Source organism: Hypanus sabinus, chromosome 9 (assembly GCF_030144855.1).
Source record: "Hypanus sabinus isolate sHypSab1 chromosome 9, sHypSab1.hap1, whole genome shotgun sequence".
Taxonomy (NCBI): Eukaryota; Metazoa; Chordata; class Chondrichthyes; order Myliobatiformes; family Dasyatidae; genus Hypanus; species Hypanus sabinus.
In genome coordinates this window covers 157,852,150-157,874,224 of record NC_082714.1, presented here as the reverse complement: position 1 = coordinate 157,874,224, position 22,075 = coordinate 157,852,150, and positions in this window count along the sequence as shown.

The window sequence follows — 22,075 nt, the reverse complement described above, 5'->3', positions numbered from 1 at the left end:
CACATAAAGGCTGCTGGGAGAGATTCCCAAAATTGCAAAATGTGTACTTAAAAATACTGTATTTCCGGCAGCGTTGCGAATTAGAGATCTCTCCAGCCCTGCTTGTACGCAGTGTGTTACATCGTATTTGCCTCACATCCAACGCGTCTTGAACCCACGTATCTTTTTGCACTTTCGCTAAGTCTTTCAGCAAATACATTTGCGCTTCATATTACTGGTGCTTAAAAATCATTTTAAAGAGTTGCATATTAAATAACCTCACATGAATTTTGAGAGCTGTAAACATAATTAATAATCACAATTAATTATTAATGTGTTGTCTGATATGGTAACAACATTTCCCCAAGGATTTTAAACTGTCCTGCAGGATTATATTAACCAGAGAAACGTAGAAGGTGCGGGAAATAAAATTGCTTATACGAAGATACATAAAATTTAGTAAAATCCTGCAAGAATTAAAGCTTCCTGGTCAGATAGCTGCGAGGTTAGAACAAATACGTGTGCATGCTTGGGAAAGGGATTCCAGATTTGGCCCCTAGTTTTGTGCTAAATTAGCAGATTTCAAGTCGGACAGCTGGGACTCCCACAACTGGTCTTGTCGCTCTCAGTTCAAAGAATGGAAAAATTAGCTTGAGTTTCCCGTTCTATATATTGACCCCTGTTGGAAGTCTGGGTCAATAGATGTTTGATGAGGAGAGGTTTGAGGGTCAGTCCTGACGTCCTCTACAGTCACTCCGCCTGCCGGCGTCCTTTGTGCGGCCTCAGACGTCGATGACTAATTGGCTTCTTGGGTTATATCGGAGGGTGCCACTTCTCCGCCGGTCCGGCACTCAAATGAGGGAATCCCAAGTTTTGCAAGAGAATATAAAACGAAAAGGAGCTTGAATCTTCCCTTCCAGACCCTATTGGGTCGTACAGGATGTACTGGTTTAAAAGATCACTCGTCGTGCTGTCAGTTTGATGACACACCAAACAATTATTCTCAAATCTGTATCAATACACCACCTGTTTACATGGGCCACCCCGGTCAGTCTCGAGGGATCATGGTCTTACACTGCCCATCCATGGCTTGAAACTCTGTTAGAAGGGCTTGGTGCCTGTTGTTCATTGACGTGAATTCAGAATTTTGCCCTCTCGCACCTACACTGCACTATACAGGCCCGCCGTTGGTCGGCGTTGATCGGGATTGGCAGGGATTGCGTCCCAGCTGTTTCCGGTGCACACGGATACCTGTACACGCCAGGACTGTACAATTTGGAGAGCAAGCTGCTGTCCATGCGGCAGTCTCCACCCCCGCCCCGTCCAAAGGAGCAGTGTTGCAGGGTTGCTGGTCTGCGTTGAGCCTCAGGAGCTCCAGCTCTGGATGTGGCTCCTTATGGTTGTCATAGCTGGCAGCTTGTGGAGGTGGGGTGGGGTGGGGTGCGGGGGCTGCGTTACTGGTAATGGGGATAAACTCCCTATACCGTGCTTCTCAAACAGCCTCTGTCAACCAAGTCCAGCTCCTGGCCTTCACCTGTGGCTCAGCTACTGAGCAGGCAGAACCATTTCTACTGACAGTGAGAAGGGCAAAGGCGGGTTAGTGGCATCTTAAGATTAGTCGCTTTGGACAGATGAAGCTTGTCAGCCATGGTTGGCAGCTCATCTAGGAGAAGGAAAATTCTGATCTCTAACCTCTGCTGCTTTGCAGATATATTCAGTCATAGGGAAGGTTACACTATGTAAGAGCAGGGAAATTCATTTGCCTCAGCTTCCCAATCCATCATAAGAGCTGAAAAGGACTTCCTCCACTCTGGTGATTCTCCCTTCATCCCTCTTGAGAACAGGTATCAACAAACTCAAATTCTATCCCACTGTAATTCCCTGCTGTATCCTGAGACGAGCTTTATCCTTATTAAAAGCTCACCTGTAGGTGAGACTGTAGGCAGTCTATGTTGCCTACAGACTTCCTAATCAGACCACCAACATTTTTCATCCAAGTCAATTAACAATGGTACCAGCACAGATCCATGTTACAGGTATCCTGCCAGAGAAATGTTCATCACCTCCAGCCTCTGTCCTATCACACAGTTAATTTTACATCCAGTTCACCACCACACTTCAGATTCCCTCTTGACTAGTCCACCATCAGAACAACGTCACAAGCCTTTCTAAAGACCACATTGAAAAATACATCTCCCTGCCTTCATCAATCTTGGGTTATTTTCTCAAAAAGTCAGTGGGGTTTGTCAGACTTGATCTCCCCAGCTCAAAACCACTGTGATTGCCTCCTAATCAATCCCCACCTTCTTCAAATGAACATAAATTCCCTACAATTTCCAGCACTTCTCTACAACGAGTGTGAACAAAGGAAGAAGAAAATCAAAGCCAAAAGAAAAACTGTTGAAAAATCTCACTGGATCAGACAGCATCTCTGGAGGCAAAGGGACAGTCAAAGTAGAGGTGTACAAGATGACAAAGGCATAGATAGAGTGGACAGCCAGAGACTTTTTCTCATAGTAGAAATGGCTAATCCCAAGGGGGGGCAGAATTTTAATGTATTAGGGGCGGGGAGGGAGTCAGAGCTACCTTCTTTATGCAAAGAATGGTAGTTGCATGGCACTCTGACAGTGGGATTTGTCAGACTTGATGTTTTCTGCTCAAAACCACTGTGATTCCTCCTAATCAGTCCCCATCTTCTTCAAATGAACATGAATTCCCTACTCTTTCCAACACTTCTACCATCACTCTTGTTTGTTGTGTCATATGATATGGATGATCATGGTCTTTCCATGATCATGATTGTTCTTGGCAAATTTTTCTACAGAAGTGGTTTGCCATTGCCTTCTTCTGGGCAGTGTCTTTACAAGATGGCTGATCACAACCATTATCAATACTCATCAGATATTATCTGCCTGGCATTACTGGTTGCATAACCAGGACTTGTGATGTGCACCAGCTTGTTATATGCCCATCCATCACCTGCACCCATGGCTTTGCATGACCCTGATTGGGGGCAGGGGGTGCTGAGCAGATGTTACACCTTGTTGAAGGGTGACCTTTAGGCTAGCGGAGGGACAGAATGCCTTACACTTCCTTCAGCTAAGATGTATCTCCACCCTGCCACCCAAGAGGCAGATATATTAAGAGTATTTAAGAAGCTCTTAGATAGGCATATGGATAATAGGAAAAAGGAGGATGATGTAGGAGAGAAGCGTTATAAAGTCAGTTAAAAGCTTGGCATAACATTGTGGGCTGGAGGGTTTCAACTATGCTGTAACTGTTTATGCTTTTTGTTCTTTTAATATGACTATTGAATGGACCTTTTATATATAACGATGAACTCTTGATCTGTTTTGGCATAACCCTTGCACTTTATGGAATCATAGGCCCTTCAATCGATCTAATCTGTGCCAAAATATTTAAACTGCCTACTCTCAATAACCTGCACCAGGACCATAGACCCTCCATACCACGACCATCCATGTACCTATCCAAACTTCTAAACATTGAAATTGAGCACGCATGCACCAGTTGCACTGGCAGCTCATTCCACACCTTCAAGACCCTCTGAGTGAAGAAGTTTCCACTTGTGTTCCCCTTAAGCCTTTTCTCCTTTCACCCTTAACCCATAAAATCCAGCTGTAGACCCAACCAACCTCAGCAGAAAAAGCCTGCTTGCATTTACTCTATTTATACCCCTCATAATTTTGTTTACCTCTATCAAATCTCCCTTCAAATTTCTATGTTCCAAGGAATAAAGTCCTATCTTATTCAATCTTTCTTTATAATTGTCCTCCAGACCTGGCAACATCCTTTATTTGTTTACCTGCACTGCACTTGGACAGTACGGTACCGTGACAGTTAACATACCACTTTACACCACCCGCGACCTGTGTTCAATTCCCACTGCTGTCTGTAATGAAGATGTACCTTCTCTCAGTGACCACAAGATTTTCTCCAGGTTCTTCTGTTTCTTCCCATATTCCAAAGATGTATGGCTTTGTGTTAGGGTTGGTAAGTTGTGGGCATGCTATGTTGGTGTCAGAAGCATGGTAACAGTTGCGGGCTGCCCCCAGCACATCCTTGGACTGTGTTGGCTGTTTATGGAAATGGCTCATTTCAATGCACATGTTACCAATAAATCTAATCTTTATTTTCAACTTTTATGTTCTCTGCAATTACAGCACTAAATTCAGAATCAGAATAATTTTTTATTATTACTGGCATATGTTGTGAAATTTGTTAACTTAGCAGCAGCAGTACAATGTAATACATGATAATATAGAAAAAGTAAATAAGTAACTCAACTGCAGTAAGTATATGTATCAATATTAAATAGTTAAATTAAAATAGTGCAAAAACAGAAATAATATTTAGAAAAAGCAAGTTAGTGTTCAGGGGTTCAATGTCCATTCAGGAATCAGATGGCAGAGGGGAAGAAGCTGGTCCTGAATCACTGAGTGTGTGCCTTCAGGCTTCTGTACCTCCTTCCTGATGGTAACAATGAGTTGAGGGCATGTCCTGGGTGATGGGGGTCCTTAATAATGGATGCTGCCTTTCTGAGGCACCGCTCCTTGAAGATGTCTTGAATATTATGGAGATTAGCATCCAAGATGGAGTTGACTAATTTTACAACTTTCTGTAGCTTCTTTCAGTCTTGTGCAGTGGCCCCTCCCCCACCATACTAGACAGTGATGCAGCCTGTCAGAATGCTTTCTATGATACATCTGTAGAGATTTCCTAGTGTTTTCAGTGACAAATCAAATCTCAAACTCCTAATGAAATATAACGGCTGTTTTGCCTTTCCTTTAGCTGCATTGATATGTTGGGACCAGGTTAGATCCTCAGAGACCTTGGCACCCAGGAACCTGAAATTGCTCACTCTCTCCACTTCTGATCCCTCTATGAGGATTGTTTTATATCTCCTTGTCTTACCCTTCATGAAGTCCACAATCAGCTCTTTGACCTTACTGATATTGAATACAAGGTTGTTGCCATGACACCACACAATTAGCTGGTATACCTCACTCCTGTATGCCCCCTTGTCTCCATCTGAGATTCTACCAACAATGGTTGTATCATCAGCAAAATGAAAGATGATATTTGAGCTATACCTAGCCTTCACTGCTCTTCTTCAGCACGGGTATAATTGTTGCCTTTTTGAAGCAGGTGGGAGCTTGCAGCCATAGCAGTGAGAGATTGAAAATGTCCTTGAATGTTCCCACCAGTTGGTTAGCACAAGTTTTCAGACCCTTAACAGGTACTTCATTGGGGCCTGCTGCCTTACCCTCCTGAAAGACAGACTGACATTGACCTCTGAGACAGAGATCACGGGGTCACTGGGTGCAGCAGGGATTTTCATAACTGTAGTTATACTCTCCCTTTCAAAGTGGGTGCAGAAGGTGTTGAGCTTGTCTGGTAGTGAAGCGTCACTGACATTCAAGCTATTGGTTTTCACTTTGTAGGAAGTTTGTATTCCTCATTCTGTTTAATTTTTACTACTGTTAAGTACTTATAATCTATCTGGGTGGCATGCAAACAAAAGTTTTTCACTGTAATCTCAGTACATGTGACAATGATAAATCAGTAGCAATAACTAAATGAGTTGCCTTTATATTTTAGGTTAAAAAAAACCTTTAATGCATTAATGCATGGTATGTGCATTTTACTAGTAAGACCAACATTTATAGTCCATCCACCAGTGCCTTCAGAAGCTGAAAGGCCTAGATAGAGATGAATAGAGATGATATAGAGAAGATGCTTCCTATAAGACCAGAGGACACAGCCTCAGAATCAAGGATGTCCCTTCAAAACAGAGATGAGGAGGAATTTCTTTAGCCACTGGGTAGTAAAGCTGTGGAATTCACTTCCACAAGAGGCTGTGAAGACCAAGACATTGGGTATATTTAAAGCAGAGGTTGATAGGTTTTTTAGGGCATCAAAGGTTACGGGGAGAAGGCAGGAGAATGGGTTGAGAGCAATAATAAATCGGCCATGATGGAATGGCGGAGCAGACTCTATGGGCCAAATGGTCCCATCCTTCTCCCATGTCTGACAGTCTTATGTTCTTACCTTATTTTACTATTTTAATGAAATGGATCTGTATGCATGGAATGCCCTCAAGGTTTTTCACTGTACCTTAGTATATGTGACATTAATAAAGCGATTTACAATTTATGGGGAATGGAGAATCCTCCAGTGTAAATAATTTTATTGCTCTAAGTGATTGAAGTAGGGCACATCACAGCTAGCATCCTGTCTGCATCATGGCTTGGTGTGGCCAGGAGAGTGGGGTTGAGAGGGATAATAAGTCGGCCATGATGGAACGGTAGAGCAGACTCAATAGGATGAATAGCCTAATTTTGTTCCTATCTTTTATGGTCTTGCAAGGTCATTTCAGAGGTTGGTTTGGAGTCACTTATAATCCAGGCTAAGTGAGGGTGTTAGATTTTATATCCTGAACTATAGAACTGGTATCACGTTTAGCGCAATGTACAGCTTCGGGTGTTCCAGGGTTTGAAGTTCTATTCCAGTGCTGTCTTTGAGGATTTAGGTCCAGTCTCTTTTTCCCAGATTTATTTTCAGTGACATGAATTGAAAACTCCCCAGCTGTTGTGGTGGGAATTGCGCTCATATCTCTGGATGAATAGTTCAGACCATTGCTTACTCAACCAGTAACTTAACCACCAATGCTGCTGTAACCCAATTTAGTGAACGAACAAACAGTTCACAATCTGTCCAAGCAGCAGCATACAGTTAAAGGCAGGAAACCCTTTGTTTAGGCATCCAAGCCAGACACTTAATACAGCCAATAAATTTGTAAATTAGCAACAAAACACCTGTTAGAGGAACCATTTCAGAATCCAGGGGCCAATGAGCAGTTCAGAGTTCTTTAACAGCTGCCAAGTAACATTGAATGGGTTTCCTCAAGAACACCATTAAAAGACATTCAAATTACTCCTCTATCCATCATTATATGACCAGTGAGCGAGCAATCGTGTGACTATATAAAAGCACGTAAGCACGTCGTGCAATTACAAAGAAAGCACAACAGCGCCTCTACTTCCTTAGGAGTTTGTGGAGATTCAGCATCTAAAACTTTGACAAACTTCCATAGATATGTAGTGGAGAGTGTATTGACTGGCTGCATCACTGCCTGGTATGGAAACACCAATGCTCTTGAATGAAAAAGAAGTGGATACGGCCCAGTCCATCACGAGTAAAGCCCACCCCGCCATTGAATGCAACTACATGAAATGTTGCAGGAAAGCAGCATCTATCATCAGGGACCCCCACAGCCCAGGACATGCTCTCTTTTCACTGCTGCCATCAGAAAGAAGATACAGGATCCTCAGGACTCACACCAGGTTCGGGAACAGTTATTACCCCGCCACTCAACTTCACTTGCTCCATCCTCAAACTGTTCCCATAACCTATGAACTTGCTTTTAAGGGCTCTTCATCTCATATTCTTGATATATTTTGCTTATTTATTTACAGACAGACAGACAGACAGACAGACGTACTTTATTGATCCCAAGGGAAATTGGGTTTCGTTACCTCCGCACCAACCAAGAATAGTGTAGAAATATAGCAATATAAAACCATAAATAATTAAATAATAATATTAATTATGCCAAGTGGAAATAAGTCCAGGACCAGCCGATTGGCTCAGGGTGTCTGACACTCCGAGGGAGGAGTTGTAAAGTTTGATGGCCACAGGCAGGAATGACTTCCTATGACGCTCAGTGTTACATCTCGGTGGAATGAGTCTCTGGTTGAATGTACTCCTGCGCCTAACCAGTACGTCATGGAGTGGATGGGAGTCATTGTCCAAGATGGCATGCAACTTGGACCGCATCCTCTTTTCAAACACCACCGTCAGAGAGTCCAGTTCCACCCCCACAACATCACTGGCCTGACAAATGAGTTTGTTGATTCTGTTGGTGTCTGCTATCCTCAGCCTGCTGCCCCAGCACACAACAGCAAACATGATAGCACTGGCCACCACAGACACGTAGAACATCCTCAGCATCATCCGGCAGATGTTAAAGGATCTCAGTCTCCTCAGGAAATAGAGGCGGCTCTGACCCTTCTTGTAGACAGCCTCAGTGTTCTTTGACCAGTCCAGTTTATTGTCAATTTGTATCCCCAGGTATTTGTAATCCTCCACCATGTCCACGCTGACCCCTTGGATGGAAACAGGGGTCACCAGTGCCTTAGCCCTCCTCAGATCCACCACCAGCTCCTTAGTCTTTTTCACATTAAGCTGCAGATGATTCTGCTCACACCATGTGCCAAAGTTTCCTACCGTAGCCCTGTACTCAGCCTCATCTCCCTTGCTGATGCATCCAACTATGGCAGAGTCATCAGAAAACTTCTGAAGATGGCAAGACTCTGTGCAGTAGTTGAAGTCCGAGGTGTAGATGGTGAAGAGATTTACTATTATTATTTCTTTCTTTTTGTATTTATACAGTCTGTTGTCTTCTGCTCTCTGGGTGAATACCCAAGTTGGTGCGGTCTTTCATTGATTCTTTTATTGTTATTATTCTATAGATGTATTGAGTACGCCCACAAAAAATGAATCTCAAGCTTGTAAAATGGTAGCATATATGTACTTTGATAATAAATTTACTTTGAACTTTGAAATAACATTCAACAATTGTTTTACTTTCAGAGCATAATTTCCCAGTTTCTTTCTACCTCACAGGGTACCCTTACTACCCTACTTCTCAATGCCTCTCATTATTTAAAATACTTCTATAAGGCCGTCTCTCTTTCTCCTACACTCTAAGGTATAAAGACTTAGCCTGCACAACTTCTCCCTATAACTCAGGCCTCCTAGTTTTGGTAACATCCTCATATATCTTCATTGTAAAATTTCCTTTCCCTTATGCTGAATTGCAAGCCTTAGGTCCTGCCTCCTTTCCCTCCACCCAATTCTCCATCAATCGATCTGACCTCTTGAGCATTTACAGAGAAAATGGAGAAGTTCAGTGCTTGATGCATTTACGAACTTTTTTTGGGATCTCCCATAGTAATGGCCTGAGCATTTGATGACTCTGGGCATGTGCTTGCTTGAGTTCAGAAGAATGAAGGAGGATCTCATTGAAACCTAATGTATATTGGAAGGCCTAGATAGAATGAATGTGGAGAAGGTTTCCTGTACTGGGGAGTCTAGGACCAGTGGGCACAGCCTCAGAATAGAAAGACACCCCTTTAGAACAGAGATGAAGGGGAATTTCTTTGTCTAGAAGGTGTGACTTTGTAAAGCTCATTGCCAAAGGCAGCTATAGAGGCAAAGTCATTGGGTGTATTTAAGGTAGAGGTTGATAGGTTCTTGATTAGTAAGGGCATCAAAGGTTATGGGAATAAGTCAGGAGAATGGGGTTGAGAGGGATAATAAATCTGCCATGTTAGAATGGCAGAGCAGATTCAATGGGCCAAAAAGACTTAATTCTGCTACTATGTCTTAAGGTTTTATATCGTCAAATGGAAAATCCTTTTACAAAGTCATATTTAGATAAAAATTCTGATGTTCACCACAAGATTATCATCCAATAGCATTTAAGTCTCACCCACAAAAGGGAATATTGGAACATTGGATCAGGATAGAAAACTGTGACAAACTCCTATAGATGCAGAGTGGAAAGTATCCTAATTGGTTGCATCAGAGTATGGTATGGAAGCACCACTGCTCAGGAGTGGAAAAGACTACAGAAAGTGATGGATACAGCCCTGTCCATCACAGACAATACCTCCCCATCACCAAACACATCTACAAGGAGCACTGTCACAAAAAAGCAGCATCTATCATCAAAGATCCCACCATTCAGGCTATGCTCTCTTCTCACTAATATAGTCGGACAGGAGTTACTGGAGCCTTAGGTCCCACAGCACCAGGTTCAGGAACAGTTACTACCCTATAACCATCGGGCTCCTGGACCAGTGTAGATAACTTCACTCACTGCAACTCTGAAGTGATCCCATAAACTGCAGACTCACTTTCAAATCACAAACCAGAGAAAATCTGCAGTTGCTGGAAATCCGAGCAACTCTCAAAATGCTGGAGGAACTCAGCAGGCCAGGCAGCATTGATTGTTTACTCTTTTCCACAGATGCTGCCTGGCTTGCTGAGTTCCTCCAGCATTTTGTGTGTGAGACTCACTTTCAATGTCTCTATAATTCATGATCTCAATATTACTTATTTTTTTTATTTGCGCATTTTGTCTTCTTTTGCACATTGGTTGTTTGTCAGTCTACATGTATAGTTTTTCATAAATTCTGTTGTACTTCTTTATTTTCCTGTAAAAGTCTGCAAGAAAATAAATCTCAGGGTAGATATTATAGGCTACCATATTAGCATATACATACTTGAATAAACTTTACTTTGCCTTTGTCTTTGAAGAGGTGAAATTTCTGGTGCATGAAGCCATGGTGTCGGACAGGGAGATAATAGGCCTTTCAGCCACTGTGTCCATACCAAACATAGAGTGGCTAATTGAATGTCACCTTTGAATACTATTCCCACTTACCGGCAGTTGGCCTATAGCCAAGTGCATGTCCAGGGAGCTCCTGATTCCATACCTTCTCAGGCACTGTGTACTACTGCACTTTAACTTCAACCCTTTACCGTTTCCACTTACCACCTCCCAGCTTCTCACTTCATCTCCCCTGCCACGCCCTCCCTCCTTTCTCCTCACCCAGTCTTGACCATCACCTCCCAGCTTGTACTCCTTCCCACTCCCTGCCACCATCTTATTCTGCTCAGGAAGAGTCTCAGCCCAAAACGCCGACTGTTAATCCCCCTCCATAGATGCTGCCTGAGTTTCTCCAGTTTTTTGCGCGTGTAGCCCAAAATATAATTTATTTTCCTTAAGCCTTTTTCTACCCTCAACAAAGAACAGAATTACTAATCCCAAGACTAATTCCTCTCTAACAGACACCCCTACATGTCGTAGACCCCTCCTGGTCCCATATGCACACTGGCTGGATTAATTATATCTGCTGCACATGGTTCCACTCAGCCAATGCTTCTGAATCAGCCTGCGACCTATTGATTTTGTCTCTATTACAATTTCTTGCAAATATCAGCAAATTATCTACTCCATTGACTAATATAAAACTACCACTGTGAAAGGTGGCAACCGTTGGCGCAACTGGAGTGAGTTGGAAATCTATTTCTTTTGAGAAGAAATTAAAAGAATGATTGAAGTGAAGGTGTGAAGAATGCCTTTTACTGACTGAACATGCAGACAGTGAAACGCTTGCACTACTCTGAAGCCAAGCAGACTCTAGAGACGGCAGGTGCTGGGACCTGGAGGGACTCAACAGCATGTTGAGCAGCATCTGTAGTATGGTGAAGAAAAATGTTGAAGCTTTGGATCCAAACCCTCTGTCAGGACAGAGAGCGGAGAGGGGGAGGTGGACTGCGCAAAGACTATCTAACCAGCGCAGGCCATTCAGCCCATCGAGCCTTCCTCCAAACTCATTCGTGGCTGAGCGATGAGAAAGGAGCCTAAGGTGATTGGTGGATTGAGGAGGGGTGTAAGGTGACAAACAGATGGTCCCAGGTAGGGGAGGGGAGCAGATGAAATTGAACAAGAACACAAACTTTTATGACACGAAACGTTCTGAAACGTAGATCATCCCTGATGAAGATGGTGGGGTTTATCACTGAAACGTTGGTTATAATTGATACCTGTACCTGGCTGGAAGCCCGAGAGATGTTTATTTATAAAGTGCAATAATCATATAAAATTTGAGATGGAGGAAAGTGGTCGCACAAGCTCCATCCTTCCATTGAAGAACAACACCACGTTGAGTCCAAATGCCATCGTTCCAGCTACCGACCGTCATGGACTCCGTTGTCTCCGTGGAGAGTGACCGCTGACCTCTTGCATTTGTTTCAGTGCTTCAGTCTTCCTCGACGCTTCTTGGGCAAGAAACTGTCAGGCTTGAGTAATGTGGGTTCTGCGGCTGCTGTGAATGGGAAGCTGATTCTGTTATTGCCAACTGAACCCGACAACTTGCAGAGAATCCTACATTTGGGATTTCTGCTCATCTTGGATTTCCTTCCGGTATTGACTGTGTCTCGAGCTGACAAAGTTGCCAGGATTCAATTTCATGTTTATTTGTCACATGTACATAGTGAAGTGCACTGATTGTGTTAACAGCCAACACACTTGAGGCTGTGCTACGGCCAACCTACAAGTGTCAACACACACTCTGGCACCAACATAGCAAGTCCACAAAGCTCAGCAGAGCAACTTGGAGCAGAACAAAATGGAACACAAAACAAACTCCATTCCCCCCTCCCACCCAGCACCTACACAGTTCTTTAACCCCAGGTCTCCAGCAAACACAGGCTTGGGTCTGTAGACACCAGCCCTCAACTTCTTGTCTTAAAGCAAATTAAGATTACCGTGGGGCACCACCGTAGCGTAGCAGTTAGCACAACGCTTTTACAGCCTGAGAAGTTGGGGTTTGGAGTTCGATTCTGACACCTTCCGTAGGAGTTTGTACTTCCTTCCCATGAACCGTGTGGGTTTCCTCCAGGTACTCCTGCTTCTTCCCACATTCCAAAGACACATCGGTTAGTAGGTTAACTGGTCATCGTAAATCATCCCGTGATCCCATAAATAGATCCCGTAAATAGATCTGTTGCCGGGTGGGCTGGAAGGGGCTGTCCCGGGCTGCATCTCTAAAATGAAAGAACGGAAGAAAGGAAGGGAGGGACAAAGTAAGGGAGTGAGGGATGTAGGAAGGAAGGAGGGAGTGAGGAAGGAAGGAAGAAGGAAAGGAGGAAGGAAGCAAGGAAGGAAGGGAGGTAGGGAGGGAGGAAGGAAGTAAAGGAAGGGGAGAAGGATTGGAGGGAGGGAGGAAGGACATCCTCATAGTATCATCGCTCTCTGCAGCGAGATGCCAAGCAGTGACATGAACACAGAACTGTCAACGTCCTTAAGAAAGGAAATTGACAAGTTTCTGTGAAAAGAGAATGTGATCAGCGATGGAGGATTGGTGGTTTAGATTGTGATGTATCAGGAGCCCCTTTGATAGTGTTAGGAAATTATTCCCCATGATCACTTTCAATTTGCTGGCAGATTTTTTTTTGTTCCTTTTCTTTCCAAGAAGTGTTTTTCTCCAAGGCAAAGCAGCCCTCTTGACTAACACCCCCTTCACCACCTTAAACATTCACTCCCTCCACTGCACACAGCAGTTCTTGCTTCTCCAACACCGCGTGCAAGATCATTACTCTATTCGGAATTAGAATCAGGTTTAATACCACTGGCATATGTCATGAAATTTGCGGTTTGGCAGCAGCAGTACATGCATTACAGAATAATAAAAGAAAAACTAGAAATATATATTAAAATTAAATTAATTAAGTAGTGCAAAAAGAGACCAAAAAAAGAGAAAAAGAATGGTGAGGTAGTGTACATGGGTTTATTGTCCATTCAGAAATCTGATGGTGGAGGGGAAGAAGCTGTTTCTAAAACATTGAGTGTATGTCTTCAGGCTCCTGTATCTCCTCGTTGATAGTAGCAATGAGAAGAGAGTCCTGTGTAATGGGGGTCCTTAATGATGGATGCTGCCTTTCTTGAGGCATCATCTTCTGAAGATGTCCTCGGTGCTGGGTAGGCTAATGCTCCTGACCTAATATACAGAGTGATCTTGGCGTACAAGTCCCTCGCTCCCTGACAGTGGCCAGGCAAGTAAAAATGGTGGTAAAGCAGGATATGGCATGCCTGCTTTCACTGATTGGGACACTGAGTATTAGAGTCAGGGAGATGTCTAGCAGTTATATAATACTCTGGTGAGATCACACTTGGAATAATGTGTACAGTTCTGGACATCCCATTCTAAGAAGGATGTAGAGGCTTTGGAAAGGGTGCATAAAAGGAACTGCCTGGAACTGGAGGATATGAGTTATAAGGAGATGTAGAAAAAACTTAGGTTGTTTACCCTGGAGCTAAGGAGAAACCTGTTCGAAGATTTGAAAATCATAAGCAGTACAAATAGGATAGATAGCATATTTTCCCAAATGTCAAATATTAGAGGAATTGTATTAAAATAAGAGGGGGAAGAGCAGGGAGAGGGGCAAAGTTTAAAGGGGATGTGTGGGGCACAGTGAGTGATGGGTGTTATAATGGACTCCAGGGGAGTGGTGGAAGCAGACACGATAGTGGCGTTTAAGGGGCTGTTAGATAGACACATTAATATGTAGGGAATGACGGGACGTGGATCATGTGCCAGCAGTAACAACTTAGTTTAATTTGGCATCATGGGAGCCTGGGGATAAACTTGTGGGTGTTTAGTTTTTACTTTAGTGAGGCAAACACTTATGACATGGTGGCATACGACATTTGCCATTCACGTACCTTCACATATAACCCGAAATGAATTATGTAACGAAAGAATGCTTAATCAAACAATATATTTATGGTATTACTTAAATCTTACTGAAATATTAAATACACCCTGCATAGATATAAAATCCAACTCAATATTGAAAGCATCTCAGCTGGTATACATTTACAGAAGCAGAATACTTTATCTATACAGTACCTGTATTATATCCGCAGCATAGTAAATTTTAATTGTCCCATTCAGGCCTAAAGGTTTAATCACTGTGGTGGATTTCTTACTCTGGTGGGATAACGTCTCTTGCCTGAAAAGAGGTATCACTCTGTTTGGCAGAAGAGACTTGGGCTGTGAAATAATCTCAGGTTCTGGGACCTCTTCCGTTATGGTTGTAAGAGTTGACTCTGGGGCTGCAGGAAGCAGTTCTGACAGCTTTGGCCATCTTTCTTCTCTGACAATTGCCTCTGCTCTCCTCAACTGATCGATTTGTCGTCTCCAGATTGCATCAGAAGCAATCTCCAGTTTAGTCCTTAATCTTCCCCAGTATCCACTTCTGACCATCTCTGTAGTTCCTTGCCAGGATACTTTCTCCAGGAGTGAAACATCGAACCTCCTTGTTTGAGGAGCCCTTGATTGGTCTCATCTGCTTGGTCTGCATGCTCCTTCTGAGATTGGCTTTGAGGAGTGCAAGTGATGACCCAGAAACAACACAGGTAGTTAGTTGTTGGTTGTGGAGTGCACTGCACTGCGATATGCAAGGAGGAAATTTGCGAGCTTCTGATTCAGTGTTAGTGCAGTGTGTTGTGCTGACATTGCTTGCAGTGTGTTCTTCAGACTCTGGACAAAGCTTTCCGCCAACCCATTCATAGCTGGGTGATACGGTGCAGATGTGATTTACCTTATTCCATTCATTTTCAGGAATGGCTGAGATTGTTCTGCAACAAACCGTGGTTCATTGTCACTGACTTAGTGTGCGAGGCTGTAGAGGAGGCTAATCACAAACAGGAGAAAATTTGCAGATGCTGGAAATCCAAGCAACACATACAAAATGTTGGAGGAGCTCAGCAGGCCAGGTAGCATCTATGAAAAAGAGTAAACAGTCGATGTTTCGGGCCAAGACTCTTCATCAGAACACGACTGTTTATGCTTTTCCATAGGCGCTGCCTGGCCTGCTGAGTTCCTTCAGGATTTGTGTGTGTGGCTGTAATGGAAACATAGAAACATAGAAAACCTACAGCATAATACAGGCCCTTCGGCCCACAAAGCTGTGCTGAACATGTCCCGACCTTAGAACTATAGAACCATAGAACACTACAGCACAGTACAGGCCCTTCAGCCCTCCATGTTGTGCCGACCCATATAATCCTTTAAAAAAAGTACTAAACCCACACTACCCCATAACACTCCATTTTTCTTTCATCCATGTGCCTATCCAAGAGGCTCTTAAATACCCCTAATGTTTTAGCCTCCACCACCATCCCTGGCAAGTCATTCCAGGCACTCACAACCCTCTGTGTAAAAAACTTACCCCTGATGTCTCCCCTAAACTCCCCTCCCTTAATTTTGTACATATGCCCTCTGGTGTTTGCTATTGGTGCCCTGGGAAACAGGTACTGACTATCCACCCTATCTATGCCTCTCATAATCTTGTAGACCTCTATCGTCCCCCCTCATTCTTCTACGCTCCAAAGAGAAAAGTCCCAGCTCTGCTAACCTTGCTTCATATGACTTGTTCTCCAATCCAGGCAACATCCTGGTAAAACTCCTCTGCACCCTCTCCATAGCTTCCACATCCTTCCTATAATGAGGTGACCAGAATTGAACACAATACTCTAAGTGCGGTCTCACTGGGGATTTGTAGAGTTGCAACATGACCTCTCTACTCTTGAACTCAATCCCCCTGTTAATGAAGCCTAGCAACCCATAGGCCTTCTTAACTACCCTATCAACCTGTGCAGCGACCTTGAGGGATGTATGGATTTGAACCTCAAGGTCCCTTTGTTCATCCACACTCTTAAGGAACTGACCATTAATCCTGGACTCAGTCTTCTGGTTTGTCCTTCCAAAATGCATAACCTCACACTTGTCCGGATTGAACTCCATCTGCCATTTTTCTGCCCAACTCTGCAGTCCGTCTATATCCTCTTGTAACCTTTGACCACCTACAACTCCATCCACAACTCCTCCAATCTTCGTGTCATCTGCAATCTTACTCACCCATCCTTCTGCTTCTACATCCAGGTCATTTATAAAAATCACAAGTAGCAGAGGTCCCAGGACAGATCCCTGCGACACTCCACTAGTCACCAACCCCCTGGCAGAATACTTCCCTTCGACAACTACCCTCTGCTTTCTCCCTTTAAGCCAATTTTTTATCCAAACAGCCAAGGTTCCACTTATCCCATGCCTCATGACTCTCTGGATGAGTCTCTCATGAGAGACCTTGTCATATGCTTTGCTAAAGTCCATGTAGACCACATCCACTGCCCTACCCTCATCAATTTCTTTTGTTACCCTACCTAGGCTTTATCCATAGCCCCCTATTCTTCTAAGCTCCATGTAGCCATCCAGGAGTCTCTTAAAAGACCCTATCGTTTCCGCCTTCACCACCATCGCTGACGGCCCATTCCACGCACTCACCACTCTCTACGTAAAAAATTAACCCCTGACATCTGCTCTGTTCCTACTTCCAAGCACCTTTAAACTGTGCCCTCTAGTGCTAACCATTTCAGCCCTGGGGAAAAGCCTCTGACTATCCACACGATCAATGCCTCTCATTATCTTGTACACCTCTATCAAGTCACCTCTCAACCTCCGTCGCTCCAAGGAGAAAAGGCTGAGTTCACTCAAACTATTCTCATAAGGCATGCTCCCCAATCCAGGCAACATCCTTGTAGATCTCCTCTGCACCCTTTCTATGTTTCCACGTCCTTCCTGTAGTGAGGCAACCAGAATTGAGCACAGTACTCCAAGTGGGGTCTGATCAGGGTCCTATATAGCTGCAACATTACCTCTTGGCTCTTAAACTCAATCCCATGATTGATGAAGGCCAATGCACCATATTCCTTCTCAACCACAGAGTCAACTTGCGTAGCAGCTTTGGGTGTCCTATGGACTCGGACTCCAAGAATCCACTGATCCTCCACACTGCCAAGAGTCTTACCATTAATACTATATTCTACCATCATATTTGACCTACCAAAATGAACCACCTTACACTTATCTGGGTTAAACTCCATCTGCTACTTCTCAGCCCAATTTTGCATCCTATCAATATCCCATTGTAACCTCTGACAGCCCTCCACGCTATCCAAAACACCTCCAACTTTTGTGTCATCAGCAAATTTACTAACCCATCCCTCCACTTCCTCATCCACGTCATTTATAAAAATCACAAAGAGCTGGAGTCCCAGAACAGATCCCTGAGACACACCACCGGTCACCAGCCTCCATGCAGAATATGACCTGTCCACAACCTGTCTTTGCCTTCTATGGGCAAGTGAGTTCTCGATCCACAAAGCAATGCCCCCTTGCATCCCATGCCTCCTTACTTTCTTAATAAGCCTTGTATGGAGTACCTTATCAAATGCCTTGCTGAAATCCATATACACTACATCTACTGCTCTTCCTTCATCAATGTGCTTAATCACATCCTCAAAAAATTCAATCAGGCTCATAAGGCATGACCTGCCCTTTACAAAGCCATGCTGACTATTCCTGATCATATTATGCCTCCCCAAATGTTCATAAATCCTGCCTCTCAGGATCTTTTCCATCAACTTACCAACCACTGAAGTAAAACTCACTGGCCTATAATTTCCTGGGCTATCCCTACTCCCTTTCTTGAATATGGGAACAACATCGGCAAGTCTCCCATCCTCTGGAACCTCTCCTCATTGATGATGCAAAGATCATTGCCAGAGGCTCAGCAATCTCCTCCCTCGCTTCACACAGTAGCCTGGGGTACATCGCATTAGGTTCCGTTGACTTATCCAATTTAATGCTTTCCAAAAGCTCCAGCACATCCTCTTTCTTAATATCTAGATGCTCAAGCTTTTCAGTCCGCTGTAAGTCATCCCTACAATCGCCAAGATCCTTTTCGCCAAGTCACCAAGTATTCGTAGTGAATACTGAAGCAAAGTATTCATTAAGTGCCTCTGCTATTTCCTCCTTTTCCATTCTCACATTTGATTGGTCCTATTATTTCACATCTTATCCTCTTGCTCTTCACATAGAATGCCTTGGGGTTTTCCTTAATCATGTCTGCCAAGGCCTTCTCATGGCCCCTTCTGGCTCTCCTAATTTCATTCTTAAGCTGCTTCCTGCTTGCCTTATAATCTTCTAGATTCATATCATTACCTAGTTTTTTGAACCTTTCGTAAGCTCTTCTTTTCTTCTTGACTAAATTTTCAACAGCCTTTGTGCACCACAGATCTTGTACCATCCTTTCCATGTCTCACTGGCACGTACCTATTCAGAACCCCACGCAAATATCCCCTGAACATTTGCCACATTTCTTCGGTACATTTCCTGAGAACATCTGTTTCCAATTTATGCTTCCAAATTCCTGCCTGATAACCTCATAGTTCCCCTTACTCCAATTAAACATTTCCCTAACTTGTCTGTTCCTATCCCTCTCCAATGATATGGTAAAGGAGATAGAATTGTGATCACCATCTCCAAAATGCTCTCCCACTGAGAGATCTGACACCTGACCAGGTTCATTTCCCAATACCAGATCAAGTTCAGCCACTCCTCTTGTAGGCTTATTTACATATTGTGTGAAGAAAATTCCTGAACACACCTAACAAACTCCACCCATCTAAACCCCTCACTCTAGGGAGATGCCAATCAATATTTGGGAAAGTAAAATCTCCCACCAAAACAACCCTGTTATTATTACTCCTTTCCAGAAACTGACTCCCTATCTGCTCCTCGATGTCCCTGTTACTATTGGGTGGTCTATAAAAATCACCCAGTAGAGTTATTGACCCCTTCCTATTCCTAACTTCCACCCACAGAGACTCCGTAGCAACCCCTCCACGACTTGCTCCTTTTCTGCAGCCGTGACATTATCTCTGGTCAACAGTGCCACACCCCCATCTCTTTTGCCTCCCTCCCTATCCTTTCTGAAACATCTAAAGCCTGGCACTTGAAGCAGCCATTCCTGCCCCTGCACCACCCAAGTCTCTGTCATGGCCGCAATGTCAGAGCTCCAAGTGCTGATCCACGCTCTAAGCTCATTCACTTTGGGAGGCTACTGGGAACAATTCTGGCCACTTCGTAGCTGCATCCACTACTACCAAGAAATATGTGCCCATGAATGATCTGACAAAATCCTGATGAATTCTCTGCCAGGGCAATGCAGGCCATTCCCAGGGATGGAGAGGCACTGCTCTTGGCATCTTCTGGACATGTTGGCATCCTGAAGAGTGCATGGCAAGATGCTGATCTATACCAGGCCACCAGACAAAGCTTTGAGCCAACGCTTTCATTTTCACCATGCCTAGATGACCAGCATGTAGCTCCTCCAATCTCAGCTTGGATGGTACAACAATTCTCAATGTAAGTTAACACCCATCAAGGGCAAATTCATCACAGCATTGGTAAAAATATGGGAACTGGAATTTGTGCTGCACATTCCAACCATCTTGGGTGGCTTTGTAGACCTGAGACAGTGTAGAGTCTGATTTCCCATTGGATCATCTCTGCCATAATAAGGAGACTTTTGATTTGCATTAGGGAGAATAGACCATAAGACCATAGGATATAGGAGCACATTTAGGCCATTTGGCCCATCAAGTCTGCTTTGCCATTTCATCATAGCTAATCCAATTTTCCTGTCAGCCCCAATCTCCTGCCTTCTCCCCATATCCCTTCATGTCCTGGCTAATCAAGAAACTATCAACCTCTGCTTAAAGTATACATAAAGACTTGGCCTCCAAAGCTGCCTGTGGCAAAGAATTCCACAAATTCAGCACTCTCTGGCTAAAGAAATTCCTCCTCACCTCCATTCTAAAAGGATGCCCCTCTATTCTGACAATATGTCAAGAGGCATATCTTCTTGGTAAAGTTTTTAGGTACTTCCCTTTCCAAAGGCAAATGGGACAATCCATCAGCATTTCCATGATTAGTTGTCCTCTTGAATTCAATCTTGTGCTCACCATGAAACAGAGACCCTCGCTGCATTTGTGCTGTTAGTGGAACACCCTTCTGTGGATTGAAAATGGACACCAGTGGTTGATTATTGATAATGAGGGTAAACTTTCTCCCTTACAAGCCCCAGTTGAAATGTTTCACATCCCAAACCAGACTCATAATTTTTCTCTGCAGCAGTAAGGGAACCTGATGCAAAGGCTATGGGTGGTGGTGGGGGGGGGGGGGGGGGTTTCACTTTCATCACTCATAACATGTGACATGACTGCACCTACACCATAACACGAGGCGTCACAGGCAAGCTTCACGAGATGATGTGGATCATAATGTGTGAGCACAGCATCTGACGTCACCATTTCCTTTATCTTTTTGAAAACCTCCTCATTTTGCTTCATCCATTGCTATTTTTTCCCTCGAGTTCAAGGGGTGGAGCACAGCAGCCAGGTTATAGTAACTGATCCATCCTGAGAAGGACCATAACTGTGACACGTCCTTTGGCCTTGGCACATCCACCACTGCTTGAACTTTCTCCGTACACTTGAATAATCCATGTGCATTGATGGTGTGACCACAGTCGGTAATGCTTGGTTTAAAGATGGGAGTAGGCAATTTCCATGGGACTAGATGCTCTGAGGCCATAACCTTCTGATCTGTATTGAGAATTTGGAAATGTTCCTTGTCATTCTTAACTGTATCAGTGATGTCATCCAGGTAATACTTAGTGCCAGGTCAGCCTTTCAGCACCTGGTCCATAGCTTCTTGCCAAAGTGCAGGTGCAGATGCCTCTCCAAAAATACATTATATTATACCTCCATGAGATCTAGCTCACTGGCTGCTTTATCATGGATGGTATAAGGAACCAAATGGGAATTGTAAAACTTGGGTGTGGCATTTTCACTTAACACTATTTTACCCTTTTTATGTTTAAGTTTTCCAATGCCGTCCTTGAACACTGCTGTGGTATCATCCAGTATCTTTCTTAATTGGCTTTCAGTTGACTCTATTGTGGGGGATATGACATGCAAATGGTGAATGTGTCTCCAATCAAGATGTAGTTGTCTCAGCCACTCACATTCCCACAATGCTGGCCCTCCTGTTTTTAACACGTACAAGCCCAATATGGCTTGTTGGCTGTTGTATTTCACTGTTACGAATGTCATTCCTACAGGAGTTATCTTTTCACCAGCATAAGTTCTTAGTTGAATATGTGCAGGCTTCAGTTCAGTATTTTTGAAACGCCGTTCAAATTCATTTTGTGGAATGAATGAAGCGGCCAAGCTAGTGCCTAATTCTATTTTAATTATTTTGCCGCTCACTTCTGTTGTAAGCCATATTGCTCATCTATTGTTAGTTTTCACATTGTGAATCTCAAGGCTACTCAGTCCTGTGACACTTCCATCATTATCAGATTTCTCATCAACAGCATATAGATCAGTGCTCTTTCTGAAACTGCAACTTGACTTTTTATCTTTTTCTCTTCCCTGTGCAGTACCTTTGTTTTTTTGTCTACCATATGTCCTACTTTGTTGCATTTTCTGCATTTCGCCTTTAACCCTGCATTGGTCTGGTGTATGTGT